The following is a 21,715-nucleotide window of genomic DNA, read 5'->3' as shown; positions in this document are numbered from 1 at the left end:
GGTTTAACGCCATTTTTCATCACACGATAGGCTATACATGGCAGCCAGTATTAATGGTGGAGGAAGAACCCGGGAAATCCCCGGAAAGAAGCACCGACCCTCGAGAAGCTACTGGTAAGCTTTCTCACATATCCACATTGGCCGAATCTGAGACTCGAACCCACACAGACAGAAGTGAGATGACAGTGATCCGTAAATGAGAGTGCTTTAGACCACTTGGCCATTCGGGGCCCCAGAGTGGAGTAATAATGATGTTTAAATTATTTATTTTTACCTGAAAATTTCTTGGTCTTGTAATAGCAGATAATATTGCAGACAGCTGAGGAATTCTGTCGTAAAGTTTGGTTACAGATGTCTACTGCAGATTTCTGTGGATGACCCTAATGTGAACCTTATAGTTCAAGAAGATTTGATGAAGGAAATGGAGTTACAGACTAATTGCAAATTTTGATGACTTGTAGTTCCACTAAGTTAAAGCAAAAGCTCCAGTAAAGTTACTTTATTATTTTTAATTTAAGTATTTTAGAGGCATTTTAGATTAACTTGATTCTGTGTTACTCCTTGAGAATCTGGGTTCTGTCCTTGAATTTTGTTTACATAAACCTGTATGAACCCTGCTAGAATAGACCCTGCAGCTTAGTAGTTTTACTGTACACACAAGCACAGATAGAGATGTCATGCTCCATGGAATTCCACCAAACTGAGATTCATATTTCTTTATATAGGCTGAAGGTCAGAGGTCAGTAGCTCACAAATACTAAGCATTGTATAAACTTTTACAAGTGCTGGGAAAAATGGGGATTAAAACTTTCATTTCTTTTCCCTTATTTCCATCCATCCATTCACCCATCTACACTTGTAAGTTGGGGCTGTGAGTGGTCTAAAGCACTCATCATTATAGATCACTAACATCTCTCCTCTGTCTGTGAAGGTTCAAGTCTTGGAATCCGCTAATGTGGATATGTGAGAAAGCTTGCCAGTAGCTTTCTGTGGGCTGGTGGTTTTTCCTGGGTTCTTACTCCATCAGTCATTCTGGTTGCCATGTATAGTATCCATATGGTGAAAAATGGCATTAAAACCCATAACAACAACAACACTTGGTTGCCATGTATAGCCTATCCTGTGCTGAAAAATGGCATTAAAACCCATAACAACAACAACATTTGTAAGTCTCCTTCATTAAATTGCTGCAGTATTTTAAAATGCATTTTTTGTAATTGTTACATATTTTGTCTCACTTTTGAAGTATGGATGAGACGTGTATTTGTACCTCTTTTGTCTCACTTTTGAAGCATAGATGTGACATATATATTGTACATCTTTTGTCTCACTTTGGAGACATGGAAGACCAATGTTTTGTATCTTTTGCCTCATTTTGGAAGCATGCATGAGATATAAATGTTGGACATCTTTTGTTTCACTTTGGAAGCATGCATGATACAAATGTTTATACATCTCCTGTCTCACTCTGGAAGCATGTGCAAGACATGCATCAATCATTTTTCTAATGGTGTTTCTGGCAGTGTCTTAGTTTTAAGTTGTTGCATATTCCTTTTTGTGGAGCTCGTGTTTGCAAGCTCATTAGACATGATGGGTGTCTTAATCTTGGAGGGTACTATTCAACAGAGACAAAAATAGGTTAAAGTGGCCAACTTTCCACTCTTCAATACATTATGTGTTTGCATTTATCCTAGCTTCCCAGACACTGATGTACAGTAATGAAATTTGATAGCTGTATTCGTCTTGGAGAGTGCTACACAACTGGGCAAAAGATCACAGGGACCTACTTTTCTGGTTTCATTGACTTTGCAATGTTCACAACTTTTTATATGACATTTGAACTGGAAACCTCAAACTCAGGGATGTGAATTGAGGTTGTCTGCTTATATGCACAATGGCTTTGTAATTTGGATCCATTCCTGGTTGCCATGCTTATAGTGAGTGTGGGAACTTATCCATATATGTATATATGTATGCTGATGTGGTGGGGAGACAGTAGTACAAATAATGAGGATTTGCTACAGAGTTATAGATGCAATTTTACTCTTGTAGCATTTATTTGAATTTGACCCTTCCTCTTATAGTAATTTTAAGAAATTCAGAATATATATGGATGTTTACGGAGTGCTGATTTCTCCTACCAAAATTAGGTCACAATGGCCCTTTCTGCAAGATTGTGACTTTCTGGTTTTACATACAGAATGCAGTTGAAAATGGTTTATGGATGTGAGGAGCATAATTTCATGAATTTTCTAATTACCTGCTGAATGTTTATTTTCATATGAATCTATTGATCATAAGCTTTTCAAAGGCAAGACCGAAAATCAATCAAATTTGAAATTCGGTTTGTAAAATATATTCATGCTTGATGAAATCCACAGATCACTATTTTTAATTATGTCCGTGCATTCATGCATTCCAGCCATCTATATTATTATTTAAAGGAGTTGTGGCACCTGATTGCCTATCCTTCTAACTGATATTCTCAAAGCTTATGCTTATGAAAGATTCTTAATTTCAACCAGATTTGTTATGAAACCTTATATTAATGTAATGGGCTCGAGAGAGTTGGAAAACAAGTTGTATGGTTAAATGCCTTTTTTGTTTAACTCTTTTGAAGTCGAATCAGTATTAAACTGCATTACCAGATTTAAATTAGCTTCACAAAGATTATTGATTTCAACCAAACTTAGCATGTAGGTTTATGTTGCTGTGCTTTGGTATAAGTTGAATTTCCAGAATTCCAGAACATCATTTAAAGAGGTTAGGGCCCCAGACATTATGTTCTCTTAACTTTCATTTCTGCAGCATAACTTTAAAGGATTTTTGGATTTCATCCAAATTTAGCATGCATCTTTATATTGATAGGACCTTAAATTTATTTTACATTATTTCAAAACATTATATGTACAATTGGTATGCCACCCCCATTGTCTGTTTTCCAGACTAAGATTTCTGCAGTATTACTTTACCAAGGATTGTTGGATTTCAAACAAATTTTGCATCCAGCTTTATATGGTTGCGAGCATGAATGAATTTAATTTCCAGTTTTCCACATTGTCATGTCAAGGAGTTATGGCCTCTGACTGGTATTTGCACTATTACTTTACCAAGAAATGTCTGATTTCAACCAGATTTGATGGGCAACATTATTGATGAGACTTGAATGAGCTAGATTTCCAGTATTCTGCATCATCATTTGGAAGAGTTATGCCCCACAAAGGCTCATTTGAAAGAATTATGCCTCACAAAGGCTCGTTTGGAAGAGTTATGCCCCACAATGGCTCATTTGGAAGAGTTATGCCCAATGAAAGCTCATTGTCCACTTTATGTCTGCTTATAGTTTTCTTTGTTTTGGGCCATGCTAAGCAAATTGTAATGAGCAGGGTCCTTATCTCTAGTTTTATTATGATCATTAGTAATTTCCAATACTTGGAGAATAAATATCTTTAGAGTTAACATTTTTGGCAACATCACACTTCTTTCATCACCATCTAATGTTGATCACACGACCATTATTATGCGGAGACTGATGTAGATGGGTGGTAATTCAAACTCATTGTCTCTGTTTAGTGTTGGCCTCTGCTGTCCTATTTCCATCACCTCCTTGATTGTTGAAATAGTCGCTGATGAAACGGAGTGATATTGCCAAAAATTTTGAACTCTCTTAAGATATTTATGCATTGAGTATAAAAAATTACTAATGATCATGAATTATCCAGTGTGGTAAATTACTAGTGACCATGAATTATCCAGTGTGGTCAATTACTAATAATCATGGATTATCCAGTGTGGTAAATTACTAATGATAATGAATTATCTAGGGTGGTAAATTACTAATGATCATGAATTAACCAGTAAGGGAATTTACAAATGATCATGAATTATCCAGTATGGTAAATTACTAATGATCATAAATCATCCAGTATGGGAATTTACAAATGATCATGAATTATCCAGTGTGTTAAATTACTAATGATCATGAATTATCCAGTGTGTTAAATTACTAATGATCATGAATTATCCAGTGTGTTAAATTACTAATGATCATGAATTATCCAGTGTGTTAAATTATTAATGATCACGAAGAGCAAGGAAGCAACTTTTTCAGTTGTATTAAGTTTTTTTGTTTTATGCTCTATTCACAAAGCAGCTTGAATTTTATGCATAATATTCATGATGTGAATTTTTCTAGATTTTCTTGTAATTTTTAGAAACCTAGGACAGTCACATATACTGTATTAACAAGATGCTTTGAGTACCAATTTGTCAGGTGTTTTGTATAATACTATTAATAGCAATCATGTCATTGCAAGTTTATTTGTGTACTTGGTTTCAGTGTAAAATTTATCATGATATTCTCAGTGTTTTTGTCCTTTTGTAAGTGTTGATTCAAGTTTGGAGTGGTGGTTAGTAGAAACAATTAATTGCACTAGTTAATATTACAAAATGTTGAATGTTACCACTGCAGTAAAAGTGTGATAATTCAAGCATCTGTCAGTTTGAGAGTTACCATTGTTTTAATGACTCATTGTAAGTTATGGTTGATTTTTTTAATTTTCTTGGGATACAAATTTTGGGGAGTTCACGGCTCAGAACTTAAAGATCCAAAATGTCCTCAAAAATAAGTACAGATCAGAATAACATTTTTCACAAGGCATTGAAAAATTGTACAAGCAACAGAAAAGAAGTTTACATGATTATCTTGTCTGTGAACTTAAACATACAGAATAAAAAAGTGACATATTGAAGAAAGATGTGGGTCTGAAACACTTTGAATGTACATGCTATATTTTACAGTGATCGGTGCATGATTCTTGAGAACATTGTAATGTTATAGTACAGTTAACTAAAGTAGCTAAACCAGTCATAATCAATGGATATGTAACATTTATTTAGCTTCTGAATTGTAGAATAATAACTGAAAAATTAGATTTGAAATATATCCCTGCATAGATAGAGGATTTTATATTATTGCTCAATTTACATAAACTTTTTTGTTCAGCTTATAAAGATTAATTTATTGCGTATTGTCATTGAATTTTATGAGGTGTGTGGACAGTTTGTATTTTTTATAGGAAATAATTGGAATTATTGATCAATTAAGTTTCAATTTGTCATGTTATTTTAAATATCTTTTAAAATTATATTGTTTTACATGATAAATTTGATTAGAAGTTTCTTATATTACCTGTTGTTATGTAACAATATGATACAGTGTTACATAGCTACATCATTGTAAAATCAGTGATGTGTTACTAAAATTCAGTTAGACTTACATAAACTTGAGTCATATTGATGTGTTCCTAATATTCAGTTACACTGCTAGATAAACATGATGTGTTGTTATTATTTTTCAATTACACCGTTTTATAAACTTAATAGTTAGATGATTGTAAGGCAAAACTACATGTATTTTTTTATTGTCAATGCAGTGATGCAATATTGATTTTTTACTAATGGTTTAAAAGCGATCATAAAAATGACCCTAATGTGATTAAATTATGTACAGTGTATGTTAATGCAGCCTTCATATGGTGGCCTAATTGGTCATTACCTTAGAGTAGCTGCCAATGGGTTTCAAATCTTCAGACCAACTTTGGTCAGCTCTTGTGACAAAAGTCTGTGCATGGCACATAAATCCCACTGACCCTGCATCAGGCCTTCATACCCAGTCTGTATATTGTATGCTTAGACACTGCATCAGGCCTTCATACCCAGTCTGTATATTGTATGCTTAGACACTGCATCAGGCCTTCATACCCAGTCTGTATATTGTATGCTTAGACACTGCATCAGGCCTTCATACCCAGTCTGTATATTGTATGCTTAGACACTGCATCAGGCCTTCATACCCAGTCTGTATATTGTATGCTTAGACACTGCGTCAGGCCTTCATACCCAGTCTGTATATTGTATGCTTAGACACTGCATCAGGCCTTCATACCCAGTCTGTATATTGTATGCTTAGACACTGCATCAGGCCTTCATACCCAGTCTGTATATTGTATGCTTAGACACTGGGTGGACAATTGGCCTGAGGCACTCCACTTCACAGATTGCTGTTATCTCACCTCTGTTCATGTGGGTGCAAGCCTTAGCTTGGCCAACATGGGTGGGTGAGAAAACGTGCCAGTAGGTTTCTGTGGGTTGGTGGTTCTTTCTGGGCTTTTCCCACATTCTTCCTCCATCAGATATATTGGCTGCCATGTATTGCTAATCATGTGCTAAACGTTGGTGTTAAACCCAACAAAAACTAACAAACAAATCATCTTTCAACTAAGTGTCACTAAACTGACCTTCTGTAAATACATGCATGTGTTATTCCAATGAATTATAAATATAAACATAATTAAGAATATTTATTTTGTGACATATTGAATAATCTTTATGACCATCTTTGTTATGAAACAGTTGTCATTCATTCATTACCGACTGTTGTTGTCATTTCTTGTGACTAAATGTTAGTATTGTTATTGTAAAAGCAGGTGTTCATCTGATGCCAGAATTTGATTACAGACCTATTTTTAACCCTCTCACAAATAGGGGGTGTAGCATCTTACCTGTCTGTTCATCAGCACACTTGTTTATTGTTTATTCATTGTATTCTTAAGATGTTTCCAACACCTTGACATATCTGACCCCATTCCCATAAACTCATTAAAATTGGTGTGTATGCTTCTTAGAGTAATTCAAACAGCCCAAAGTAGGTCACCATGACTTTATTTTAACACTTGCAATGTTCTGGTAACTGTCATATATTCAGATTTGTGCAAACATCCTTCATGACTTAGATCCTTTTTCACCAACACTCCTCAAAATTATATTGCTTATGTATCACAAAAAGAGTAACTGAACTATTTCTGTAGCAGATAACTGAAAAGTTTTAATGCATAGGAGAGTTTTAGGTCTGTTGGTCATGGAATAAAAGAGCTTCTGTGTTTGCTTGTTGCCCATCTTGCCCATCTTGTCTCTCAGTTATCTTTTTTTTTAGCAGAAGATTGTTATCATTACTTCTCATAAACTAATAGGAACATTGCTATGAAACTTTACATATTTATCCTAAGGTCTGGTTGGTCCTAAATTAAAATTGTGGCCCTTGAACATCATTATGAAAATTATTTTAAAAATCTTGTTTGTGTGTGTGTATGTTTTTGCGTGTGATTTGGATTTTAACGTAGCTTTTTATAAAAAAATCAGTCATATTACTACGATGTCTGCAATTTGGCAGATTACAGTGATGTCTGGCACTGAAGCATCATGCTTCAGGCATGTAGCATGATGTCACACCCAGTCATATTATCCTGACACCAGGTTAACCAGTCCTAACACGAACCTCTTAATGCTGAGCACCTAGTGAGGCAGCTGTTAGTACCATTTTTGGAATAAGTCTTTGGAATGACTCGGATAAGGTTCGAACCTGCAACCTCCTGCATCCAAGTTGGACGTTCTAACCACTTAGGTCACTGGGGCAGTCCTTAAAAATCTTGATATGGATGCTTTTCCTATATAGCTGGTCATGCTGTATTGGAAATGTCTTATTATGTCAGCTTGGTCCTTAATGAAAATAGTTGCACTGAGAAGTGGCATCCCATCCAAAACAACTCTAAATGAAAATGGTTGCAATCTGAGATCCAATATTGCCAGCAGCTTGAAAACCTTGTTTTTGCTGTATCCCCCTAATTGATGTTTGTATCAGCATAGGGTTTTCAAAAAAAATGCTATATCAACTTATATAACTAGTTCAGAATTTAAATTTTGCTCATATGGCTTCAAATCTGGCACCATAGTGGTCATTTTAAGTGTTTAGTTAAGGTTTTCTCCTGCCTTAATAATAGCATTAACATGGCTCTCTTTAATTAAAATACTTTATATAACAGGTAATTGGTTCTGAACAAAAATGGTATAGATCAGACCACCAGTATATCTGTAATTTTGTGAAGGAGTTTTAAACTAGACCTAGTTGACCTTGGGGCTGAAATCAAAGGTCATTGCTTGCATTTCCTGTTAACTTTATTTATTTATGAACACAGTGGCAAACTTGTGTATATAGAAATAAATTAGACCAGATTGGTTTGGATTTTAATGGCATGTTTAATACATTAATGGTTATATCAGGCTGATGAGATGGGAGGTAATAGCCTTCTCCAATGACACACTGAAGCCATTACCAAGACTGACCTTCTTGATATCAGTTTCAAGGATTTCAAGTCCAACACTGGTACTGCAGCTGCCTGGATTTTAGTTTGGTTGCATATCCAGTAAACAAGTTGTCAGCACGTTGACATTGATTTTAGTGTCAATGCTGTTGACTTGGGTTCGAGCTGTTGACTCAAGTTTGTAGCTGTACTGGCTTGCTTGTATGATAATAGAAACAAATATGAATCTTGTATTAAATCATAGATGGTGCCAGTTTGTTTAAGAATACCAGTGATTTCAAAAAGTACATAAATCATTGGTAGATTTAGAATGTTGACTTACCTTGACATTGTCATAGATAATATGCTTAGTAATAGGTTCAAGGTCAAAGGTCATGCCAGGGATTTTGTATTGCAATTACAGTTATTTTGTGGACGTTTTATATAGAACTTGTAAGAAAAGATTTTTATCAAATTTAATTATCATGGATTTTGGCCAGTAGAGCTTCAGAGCATTTTTGTTTCATTAGAGGTTCCACTTGTACTACCTTTACGATTTTGTATTTCACCTATATATATATATATATATATTGGTATCATCTAGATGCTTGTCAGGAAGAGTAACTTGTTTAATATTACCACAATGATAAATAATAAGTAAACTATATTTTAAGTAGCTGTGATCTTTCTTCCTGTACATCATCAACTTTGTCACTACAAGGCATTTCAGCCCATCTTGTGACAGTAGAGACCCTACAACTGTCAAAATGTATACACTGACTTGTCTTTATAACCACTGTTGCTCTTGCATAGAAATACATATAGGTCACTGTAACCATCTTAAGTTGCGTTGCCTGAGTTTGTGAATTGTCAAGGTACAGGCTTGATATATCGCAATTGATTTGAGGGATATTTTACAAAGTGAGTCAGTTTTGACAAAATTAGGTCAATGTAGCCTATTGCTTGAGAAACTTTTCAACTTGTATACATGTTATTCTTTGGATTCTAATCTACATAAATCACAATACCTTTGCTAGAAAGGCACATGTATGAATATTATATACTTGTAACTTCCAGTATCACTCAAATGGACATGTGTACCTGTCCAGCTTGAATTTGTAAAGAAAGATATGGTTGGTAGCCTTTCTTTGTTCGCTGTACAGTTTGCCACTGAATGTACTTTCTTAAATTTATTGCAAAATTTAAAATTTATTACAAAATTTAAAAATTATTACAATAGTAGTTTTATTGAAGATTTATTAAGCAATAAGGTTGAAGTTCAAGGTCATAGCAGGAAATATGATAATGCTTTTAGTTCATAACATGTGGATTATGAAGGGCATCATTTGTATAAGCCTCACTTTCCAAGAAAATAGGAGTTACGGATACTAATAATTTTCACCATAATAATGAGTAGAAATTGGTAATAAATCATTTTAGTTTTCTTTGCTTTGGAACTGTATTTTATAGTCAGGTTTGATGAAAGAAATTGCTGCTGACTGCTGTATTGTATAGTCGGTTGTGATCAAATGAAATTGCTGTTGACTGCTGTATTGTTTAATCAGGTTTGATGAAATGAAGTTGCTATTGACTGCTGTATTGTATAATAGGGTTAGAACAAATAAAATTGTTGTTGACTGCTGTATTGTGTAATATGGTTTAATGAAATGAAATTGTTGTTGACTGCTGTGTTGTGTAATATGGTTTAATCAAATGAAATTGTTGTTCATTGCTGTATTATATAATATGGTTAGATCAAATGAAATTGTTGTTGACTGCTGTATTGTATAATAGGGTTAGATCAAATGAAATTGTTGTTGACTGCTGTATTGTATAAAAGGGTTTAATCAAATGAAATAGTTGTTGACTGCTGTATTGTATAATAGGGTTAGATCAAATGAAATTGCTGTTGACTGCTGTATTGTGTAATATGGTTTGATCAAATGAAATTGCTGTTGACTGCTGTATTGTGTAATATGGTTTGATCAAATGAAATTGCTGTTGACTGCTGTATTGTTTAATATGGTTTAATCAGATGAAATTGCTGTTGACTGCTGTATTGTGTAATATGGTTTGATCAAATGAAATTACTATGACTGCTAAACACTTCCAAATTTTTAACAAAGAAAAATAATCACCAGTCTTTTTATAGGAGCCACAATGGCTCAGTGGTTAGCGTGCCTGACTCAAGACCAAATCCTACCATTTGAAACAGTCTAGGTCAGCACTTTAATCAAATTGCATTTGCACTATGTAGCCTACTTGTGTTGCAGTGCTAGATAGCACCCAACCAATCCAGACCAATCTTTTTATATTTCAATCATTTTGACAAAGTGCTTATTAAAAATGTATGGACACCATCTTGCTCTTCAAGTTGTTATCTTTAGCTTAATTGACTGGATGACAAGCTGACAGTATGATTTATCTTTTTGACTTACTAACCGTTATTTTATCAGAATGTAAAATATGGTGATGTTTTGTGCCACAAAATGATTTATTATCCCCTTGTCAGCAGAAATGTGAGGTGAGGTAGCATTGTTCTTGGTGATCCTTTCATGTGTTGCACCCAATATAATAGACCGTTTCACCTACAATTCAAATTTGAACACTGTTTCTACATGATCTAGACAAGGGGAGCACACAACCTGAATGGACTGATAAATAGGCAATATGCCACTGACGGTCCGTGTTTGCACAAATACCTTTACTCAAATAAACATGTAATGGCTTTCCTTTGGTATGTAGTCATAGTTTCAATGTTAAACTTACAAATTATCCTCCACAATCTGCAGCAGATGTACAATGCACTATGCAATTGCTTAATTGGCATTGCATACTAAGGGAGGCAACTGATGAAATCCAATAATAATAATGATAATACTTTATAGGGGTGACTCATTAGTCAAGGACTATTCTCCCTTGAGACCCTCTTAAGGAGAGTATAACAATGTACATTATATGAAAGATAGCAATAGTTACTGTTTATTCTAACATGTTTATTATTAAAATACTAAATTCCATTGTCTACTAGAAACACATACATGCTCATGATATCTCTTCTTAAATTCTGTAATACGGTATTTTCAGCAGATTTTACATGTAGTGGAAGCTTGTTCCACAGAACTGTACCAGAGTATTAGAAGCTCTTTTTAAATTGCTCTGTTCTTGATTTTGATGCTAGAAAGTTTACATTTGATATTGATCTCAACTGGTATTGTGTTGAAAAAGGCCTCAATGAGGCCTGAAGATACTCTGGTGCATTTCCATGTAGACATTTATATGCTAGAACTGCCTTGTGAAAATCTATCCTTTCATATATTGTGAACCATTTGAGTTCCGTAAACAATGCTTTTGAGGGATGATCAACAGATGCATCTAAAATTGTGCATGCTGCTCCTTTCTGAAGTTTATAAATCCTGTCAAGCTGAGATTTAGCACAGTTTCCCCATACATTTGAATAATCAATTGTTGCAAGGATATATGACTTATAGTATAGATTGCAAGTTTTCATAGGAAAATATTTCTTGATTCTACTGAGTTGGGCAATTTTGGATGACAGTGTTTTACAAAGCTTGTCAATATGGTCATCCCATTGTAAATTATTATCTACAGACACCTAAAAGCATTTCATGGTTGACATTTTCAACCTGATGATTATTTATTGCAAGAGATAGTTCTGGCTTCGGGGCCCTGAGTGGCCGAGTGGTCTAAAGCACTCACCATTCCGGATCACTGCCATGTCACCTCTGTCTGTGGGGGTTCGAGTCTCAGACTCGGCTTGGGTATGTGAGAAAGCCTGCCAGTAGCTTCTCGTGGGTTGGTGGTTCTTCCTGGAGTTTTCCCGGGTTCTTCCTCCACCAGTTATACTGGCCGCCATGTATAGCCTATCTTGTGCTGAAAAATGGCATTAATCACTACAACAACAAGAAGTTCTGGGTTCCCTAACTTATGTAGCTTTTGTGATGTCCCCAAAATCATACATTTTGTTTTACCTTCATTAATTACCTACCTATTTTGTTGTGCCCATTTTAAGGTCTGAGGTTAATTTATTTTGGATAAGTTCATTATCAAACTAGATGTATACAAGGTTGCATCATCTGCAAACAAATCTGTATTGGTGAATTCATTATTTTATGGCTGATCATTGATATAGATAATGAAGAGGAGAGGGCCTAAAATTGAGCCTTGAGGGACCCCTGAATGAATAGTGTGAGTTTGAGAGCTAATATTGCCAATGTGTACTTGTTGAGACCTTTGGTTTCAGAATGATCTAAACCAGTTTAAGGAAGGATTGTCGAACCTGTAACGGTTCAACTTCTGCAGCAGAATTTCATGATCAACAAGATCAAAGGCTTTCCTTCAACCAAAGATCAATTAATTTGTAAGTTCTGTTTGGCATGAGTGGTACTTTCTAAATCCTGATTGACCTTTATGAAATAGAGAGTAAGTTTCAACAAATTTATAGACCTGAATGGCTGCTTGCTTTTCAAATAATTTTGACAGTACAGGTAGAATTGATATTGGTCTGTTATTCCCTGGATCCTTCGTTTCTCCTTTCTTAAAGATAGGTGTAACCTTTGCACATTTCAGTGTTTCTGGAAAATTACCACTCATTATACTTAGTTTATGATATGCTTTAATGACTTTGTTATTACTGGTGCAACAGCAATTTTAAAAATTTGTGGACCATACCCTCAAAACCAGAGGATTTATTAATATTCACCTTAATTTATCAAAAACATCATCTTCACTAACATTAGCTATTCAAAATCAGTTATCATCAGGAATTTAGCTCTTATAAATAATAGAAGAGCATCAAGTTCAATTAGGATGTTAGTCTGGTTCTGAATACTGTTACTGGAGATGCTTATGAAGAAATAGTTGAACATTTCCACAATGTCTTGTACAGATGTTGCTGTATCATCATTTTGCTTAAGTCTAGGGGGAAGACAACTGTTCCTGGGCGGGTTCAGCTCTTTTAGATGCCAATGTCTTGATACTCTTACTTTCATCAATAGCCTGTTTATAGTAGTTCTCTTTTGCCTTATCTGTCAGGTGCTTAGTTTTATTCCTCCACTTTTATTTTTTTATGTCTTTTTTTCTTGTGGAAATTATCTTGTAGCTTCCTAGCCTCATTGATTTCAGGGGTAATCCACTTGGGTGTAATTTGGTGTTTAACCCATTTTATTTTAATTGGGGCATGCTTGTCTAAGGCTGCATTGAACATCTGATACCATTTGTCCAAGGCAGTGTTGACATCAGCTATAGTGCAGACTGATTGGAAGGGTTTGCAAACTAAATCATTTAAGAACTTTTCCTCATCAAACTGTTTCAAGTCCCTCTAATGTATTTCAATGTGTTGACCATTTTTAGATTATTTGGGAACATGTCTATTTATACAGACTGGATAGTGGTCACTCAGTGCATAAGCTGGCACATTAATTTCACTTATGTTTTCAGGTTTATTAGTATAGACATGATCAATGATAGTAGCACTACACTAGTTGTAGTGTTTTCATGTAGGCAATGTTAAAATAACCTAAGATGATAATTTCTGAATCTTTCTTTAGTAATGCTTTTTGAATTGGCACGTCAGATCTATAAAATGTAAAATGTAGAACTAGGTGGCCTGTAAACTGAACATTAGAGTATTGACTTTGATTGGGCAAGGGTTATTTCGATCCAGATAATCTCTACCCCAATAGTCCCTAGATCAACACGTCTGTTATAGCCAATGGAACTGTCTGCATAGAGAAGAACACCCCCACCCCTATGGATTCCCTATCTTTTCTTTTAAAGTTGAATCCATGTATTTGAAGAGTCAAATCATCAGTATCATAAGAAAGAAAGGTTTCACACAGACCAAGAATATTGACTGATCTAGTTTGCTGTAATATTAATTCAATCTCATTCAGTTTAGGAAGGATGTGTTGAATATTTAGGTTCATTACATGTAGACCTCTTTTGAGGAGGCCAAAGACATGACAGTTTTGATCAGAGGATTGATTTTCAGGCACGTTAGTATGCAATGTATTGCTTTTAGATTTGATAGGTTTCTTTTCATCACCTTGATTATTTACACATGAAGAAGATAACATACAAGGTCCATGTGCTGTACCATGACCACATGTTGAAGAGTTGCATACATCAGAATCTTCATTATGAGTCTGATTTACATCTGTGCAAGAAGACATTTATACGTCAGACACTTGAGGAGCCTCAGAGGAAGAAGTAACTTGAACAGTATCACATAGTTGTTTACACGTTAACAAATTGCACTTTGTACACAAATCAGATAGTGCCTGAAACCTGTTTACAGAATTAAAACTATTATGTCATAAAGTATACACATATTTAAATGCATTTTGTTACTGGATATGTGTTGCATAGAGTTGTACATCATTGCCTTCTACATATTGGTATGTGCAAATCTTTCGTTGATGTCCTAGTTCATTACAGAGATGGCAATGAATCTGTTTTCCATGCAGACACCGCTGTGTTACATGACAGTGCTGTCCACAAAACAAGCAGTTTTCTGACTCGTGCCTAACCCCTTTTATAAGTCTTATATACTCGTCTATATTCTTAGAAGCAAGGCAATACCTCTGTTGAACAAGTAGATTTGGTCATGCTGGTATAATTATTGGTTCACTGTACTTTGATTGTCTTTGAGGAAGACAGATGTCGCTAGGACAAAGCACCAATATATCTGTTTGATCCGCCAAGGTTTTAGACACAGTTATCACATCGGAACCATGGCTAGCCAAGATGTGTCATATGTGTTGTTTATTATATTTACTGTACCTTTAAACCCATTATGTCTAGTTTTGACTGTATTCGGATGAAGTTTTGTTCATGCATCCATTTCACATGGGGGCTTAGTTGTTAGCTCATGCTCACTACTGATGGGTAATTGGTTTCAAATCTTTTTCTGACCAGCTGTCCTTGGCTCTGATGAAATCTCTATGCTTGGCACCTAAATCCCACAGCCTTGGCACCTAAATCCCACAGCCTTGGCACCTAAATCCCACAGCCTTGGTATCAGTCCTTCACCAGTCTGTATAGTGTCTGATATTCCAGATGTGTTCCTGTTGACTAGTGGATTCATGTTCAAGAATATTTTAAAAAGAATATTTAAAAAAATTATTTCAGCAAATATTTGTTAATCATTTTATTGTTTTAAAAAGTGGAAGTCTTTGTGATATAATACAATTCGATAGTGTGGGTTCTTTATAAACAAAGAAGAGAAACTTAAATAGTGAAAGTTTACTTTTGTTGGATATTTTGAAATGTCATTTAATTTTTTGTTTTCGATATTTTGTTTAGTGTTTCTTGTTCACATTTGTCAATATTTGTAGGAAATTATACATGCATTTAACTTCAATTATTCTTGTCTCTGTTCACAGGTTTTGGTTTGTGTTCACTTGTATTTTCACTTGTGTTCACTTGGATTTTGGATTGTGTTCATATGCATTTTTAAAGTTAATGTAATTAGGACCATCAATAAAAAAAATATATAAGTTACATGTTATAATTCATTTCTGTTAGGAACAATTATCACTTTTCCTTATATTAGTAGTTTAACTCGGTGTGCATCATTGTGTTAAAAATCCAGTGTTGGAATTTATGCGAGCGAATTTGGTGTAGGATTTCTACCTTCAATCATATGTAAATATCTTATTTACATGATTGCTTTTAGTATCTTCACAATAACCTGACCCCAGTCCAGATCATTGTGTTACAATAATCTGACCCCAACCCGGATCATTGTGTTACAATAATCTGACCTCAACCCAGATCATTGTGTTACAATAATCTGACCCCAACCCAGATCATTGTGTTACAATAATCTGACCTCAACCCAGATCATTGTGTTACAATAATCTGACCTCAACCCAGATCATTGTGTTACAATAATCTGACCCCAACCCAGATCATTGTGTTACAATAATCTGACCCCAACCCAGATCATTGTGTTACAGTAATCTGACCCCAACCCAGATCATTGTGTTACAATGATCTGACCTCAACCCAGATCATTGTGTTACAGTAATCTGACACCAACCCAGATCATTGTTACAATCAAAAAACAAGAATTTACATCTCAAAACAAGAATTTACACCTCAAAACAAGAATTACACCTCAACTCAAGAATTACACCTCAAATTTACACCTCACAACAAGAATTACACCTCAAAACCAGAATTTACACCTCAGCATGAAAATTTACACCTCAAAACAGAGCAAGAAAGTACACATCCAAACAAGAAAGATTATATGTATATGCATGCATCATTCTAAGGCAATAAGAGTATGTCTTGTCAGAGGCCACATCAAAGTGACAAGCACAACATTTCTGAGGATTCAGACATGCACAGTTCTAATTGTGGTAAATGTGAAATGCATTACTTATAACCTTTACTTCATTATCAAAGCAAGATAGAGTACTTATTAAAAATACCACTGTCTTTCATTTATTATCAAGGCAAGATAGATTACTGTGTTAAAATACCACTCACTGTCTTTAATTCATTGTCAAGGCAAGACAAAGTACTATATTAAATATACCACTAATTGTCTTTGATTTATTATCAAGGCAAGATATAGCACTGTATTAAAATACCACCCACTGTCTTTGATTCATTATCAAGGCAAGATAGATTACTGTATTAAAAATACCACTCACTATCTTAATTCATGTTCAAGGCAATATAGAGTACTGTATTAAAATACCACCCACTGTCTTTGATTCATTATCAAGGCAAGATAGATTACTGTATTGAAAATACCACTCACCATCTTGATTCATTATCAAGGCAATATAGAATGTTGTATTAAAAATACCACTCACCATCTTGATTCATTATCAAGGCAATATAGAGTGTTGTATTAAAAATACCACTCACCATCTTTGATTCATTATCATGGCAATATAGAGTACTGTATTAAAATACCACCCATTATATTTTATTCATTATCATGGCAAGATAGAGTACTGTATTAAAACTACCACTCACCATCTTTGATTCATTATCAAATTCAAGGCAAGGTAGAGTACTGTATTAAAACCACCACCCACCATCTTTGATTCATTATCAAGGCAATATAGAGTACTGTATTAAAATACCACCCACTGTCTTTGATTTTTTTGAATTCTTATCAAAGCAAGATCGAGTATTGTATTAAAATACCACCATCTTTAGTTCATTATCGAGGCAAGACAGAGTACTGTATTAAAAATACCACCCACCATCTTTGATTCATTATCATATTCAATGCAAGGTAGAGTACTGAATAAAAATACCACCCATTGTCTTTAATTCATTGACAAGGCAAGACAAAGTACTGTAATAAAAATATCACTCATTGGCTTTGATTATTTATCAAGGCAAGACAAAGTACTGTATTAAAAATATCACTCATTGTCTTTGATTTTTTGTCAAGGCAAGGCCGAGTACTGTATTAAAATACAACCCAGTGTCTTTGATTTATTATCAAGGCAAGATAGAGTACTGTATTACAAATATCACTCATTGTCTTTAATTCATTGTCAAGGCGAGACAGAGTACTATATTAAAAATACCACCCAATGTCTTTGATTTATTATCAAGGCAAGATAGAGCACTGTATTAAAACGTCACTGATTGTATTTGATTTATTATCAAGGCAAGATATATGTGAAGGAGCAACTTTCTGGCGATCTATGAAGTACACATTAACTTGGTCCAGATAACAATTAATTAGATTTATGGGGACAGGCGCGTATCAAATCGCCATACTGCCATGATCGGTAATGTCTTTTCGATGGGAGAATTTTATTGTTAATTAAGTATTCGTTTATTTAGCCAACAGAAGACTGGTGGAGACAAAAGCTAACTTCGATTCCATAGTGTAAGTGTCAGAATTGAAAGATACCAGAACGCTGTTGATCACGACGTTGGCGTCTCGGGAAAAAGGCGGCAGATATATTTGATTCTGATTGGTTACGTTAAGATAAGGGCGCGTCTTTCACACGAATCTCTTTGGACATTAAATATTGTCTTCATCGAAATTCACACCAGTCAAAGCTTTTCTGCAAGAGAAAATAAGTGTAAGAAGACTCCATGAGTAAATTTGGGAGAAATTCTCTCGTAAAACTGTTGTCCAAGAGGACTGTTGTCGAGGAAAACCGACGAACAAATTTGGCGGTAGAAGCGAGGAACGCTTGAAAGCTCAAAGGGAGAAAATAGCTCCTGTAACGTATTATCTCTGAGACTTATCTTATGACGAATTATCTCTGAGACTTACTTTGAGACGTATCCTGTGACGTATAATCTCTGAGACGTATTATCCTGAGATCCAGGTATGTGTGAATCTACGTGCTACGCAGAGTTGAGGGCCGATAGAAGGAAGTCGAAGGAACAGCTACAGTGGAAGTGGAGTGAACCTGAGAAGCAGGTTATGCAATTGTACAAGGTATTGATTTCGATTGTTCACTCGATCCTATGATGAACTAATTCTATCAGTATTATTTCCAAAAGCAGAGTATATTCGTGATGTAATGAATTCTCACAGTTGTTTTATGTAATTGATTAAATTGTTTGTTTACATGTGCGGGGGCTCGTGTTGTTCTGTTCTATATATCTTCTCAGATCTCTATCTATTCCACCTATAAGTTTCAACCCTTATATTTATATTTACTTGAACCGGGCAATAACATCGAGGGCGGTCAACCTCATGATAACGAGAAACAAATTAAGCGGACACATTGAAAGAAGGTAAAATCCGCAAACCCACAAACCTCCTGCAAGAAGAGGGTACTTTGTGTAAGGTTTCTACAAAGTAGACCGTGGTCGCTTACAAGCTAAACCTGCTTTTTTATTGTTCTGCTGGCTTGCCTTTGTTTTGATTATGTACTACGATGGAAGCAAAAACTTTGCAAAGAGGTTCAGCTAGCGATTTATAGAACACATTCAAGAAAGGGCATACATTTCAAGTTTGTAGTCACATCAGTCAGTGATTTAATGTTTTAGGGAAAAACGTTCAGCAAATGTATTAATAAATGGATTTTCATCAGTCTCTTGACACATAAACAGTTATGTTGTTTCTTTCTTTCTGTTTTAAAAAATATGTGTATGTCCAGTGAATAACAAATTGAAATTTTCTTTACAATCAAAATTCAAGTGACGCTACTAATATGGAAAATAACCAGCTTGTTTCAAAACATATTTAGTGTAATAGTTGTACTGTACTTTTTGAACAATCATTATCTTTGACATTATAACATTTGCTGTTTTCTTTTTTAAAAAATCAATTAATTCCTTAAAACGTACAACGGTATCAAGGTTGGGAAGCCTTGGGCTTGCCAGTTAAAACAAGTACGCATCTTGAAAATTAATTATGTATTATGTATTGTAAATTGTAAAGGCCATTTTCATTTAACCACTAGCACCATAACGAAGCCGACGAGATGACTCATAGTTCACGTGACTGGTACGCAGAGGCGTAGCTATGATATTTTGCGCCCGGGGACGAACTATAAAATTGGTGCCCCAGCCCCCTCCCCGTTTAATCACATTTTTGAATATTACCCTTGTTTACTTATTATAATGTAACGTTGTAAGCCTCATTTTGGCGCCCCTGTACCTTGGCGCCCGGGGACATATGTAGCCCCCTGCCCGCCCCCCCCCCCCCCCCAGCTACGCCTCTGCTGGTACGTACGCAAGTCCAATGTGATGGTCAGTTTTTGGTTTTAGTTCCTAACGAGTTTTTGAAGTTTTTCCATAGTTCAGTGTGTTTCCTCTCGTTGTTCAAGAATCCCGTAAAAGACGGACTATGTTATTACTGTTTCTTTTATAATGCACTTAATGTACAGTGTTTCTTTTCTACTGCAAATTTTTAATGTACTGGTCAGCACTGCTACCATAATGTGGATGGTGCTCTGCATGCAAAACCAAAAAGCAGCACACCGTTACACATGAATGTTTGCACAGAAAAAAGTATGGCCGACCGTGCACCGTTACATATGAACAAAAGCGGTTCGTTACGGCAACTATATCTATATATCTAGTAGTGATATGGTTCATGGGGCTGTCCTTGAGTAATCTGTTGGAGCTCACGGGACTGCAGAGCAGTCATTTTGATTAGTAGGGCTAGTTTCGCCTTCTTCGCTTTGACAATCACGAGAAGGAAACGCACTGCAACTTAGTATTGATCAATCATTTCAACTATCAGGGCTGTTTTCGCTCTCTTCGTCATGAGCGACGTCACGTGACACAAGTTTGGTCGCTGCGGACCAGATAAATAACCCGTGCAAGTAAATGAACAGTTGTGGCAGTAAACAATCTGATCCCCTCCAAAACCTCTCTAGTAATGATGGCGGTAACATCCTCTAAAAAGCACACAAATAAGCAGATGTTTCAAACATAACAAATTGATGATAGCAGCGAGGAATTCTCATTGATGATGTCTCACTCGGCAACAAAATGTGGAGGGTGCTACCAATTATACCTTTTATGCAAGTACATGTATGGATTCCTTTGTCTTTATCTCCCAGCTGAATAGGGATTTACTTTCCAGTCATATTAACATCCCTGTCAGTTTCATGGCTGGCGAACAGTCGTATTTCCAGAAAGGAAAAAATTAACTTCTAACAACTGGATTTTAAAGGCTTTACTGGAATGTAAAATTGAAGGTGACTAGTTTCAAATAAAACTTTTTCTTGACCCAAGAAGGATGGTTTACAGATTAATCCGCAAAAGCAAACACAATACGTATTAAAAAAAAACTTAATTTCAGAGAGAAACGTTACAATCTGCCATCAGGTTTATGGGAAAACAGACTGTTGGTTTGCCTACATTTATTTAAAAGATGCATATTATTCTGTTCTAATTCATGCTTTATACAGAGTTTAATTATGCTGCGATAGCGTGCATGTAGTTTAACATTTACTTGCCTTTCAGGCGGGTTGTAGTCTGCTCTTCGCGTATTCGCAAATTTATTAAATCCTATTTTTACATACACTGACGAGTTTACTGAAAGCAGACACATTGATTGTGTAAAAAAATGTGCAAGACACCACATTTGGTTTACAACATTTTCTATTCATTATTCAAGTTATTATGTTTGTGGGATTCATTTTTAATTCCTTTCAGACGACTGTGTACCTTACACTGGCCAGCAGTCGCTGAGGAAAATGTCCTTCCCCATTTAGTATTTCGCTAGGTTGATCGGAAAGGTTATTAGTGAAACTGGAGTGCCATACCCGGTACACGGCCAGCGAGACCTTGACACAAGGAAGGCCTATAATTTCCCATAGGAGTGAATTGACAGTCCTATGGTTTTGAGTGACAAAAGGTCGCAAACGTTTTCACGTGTGGATTTAAAAACGTGCATTTTATAGTTCGCCTTGTCTCTTTACCTCTGCCTGACATTGTTTTTAATAGCTATCAACATCTGGTTGGGTGGATGTAACTATGATTTAGCTTATCAACAGAGGGTCATGGTCATAAGAAGAAAGGCTGCAGCACAATATTTAAAAACCGAGCTTCTTCATTTTACAATGCATCTTGCTGAGGAATTATGGATCGGCAAGTAA

Source organism: Sinohyriopsis cumingii, chromosome 8 (genome assembly GCF_028554795.1).
Source record: "Sinohyriopsis cumingii isolate HCF-2022 chromosome 8, ASM2855479v2, whole genome shotgun sequence".
NCBI classification, from domain to species: Eukaryota; Metazoa; Mollusca; class Bivalvia; order Unionida; family Unionidae; genus Sinohyriopsis; species Sinohyriopsis cumingii.
This window is presented reverse-complemented; position numbering follows the sequence as displayed.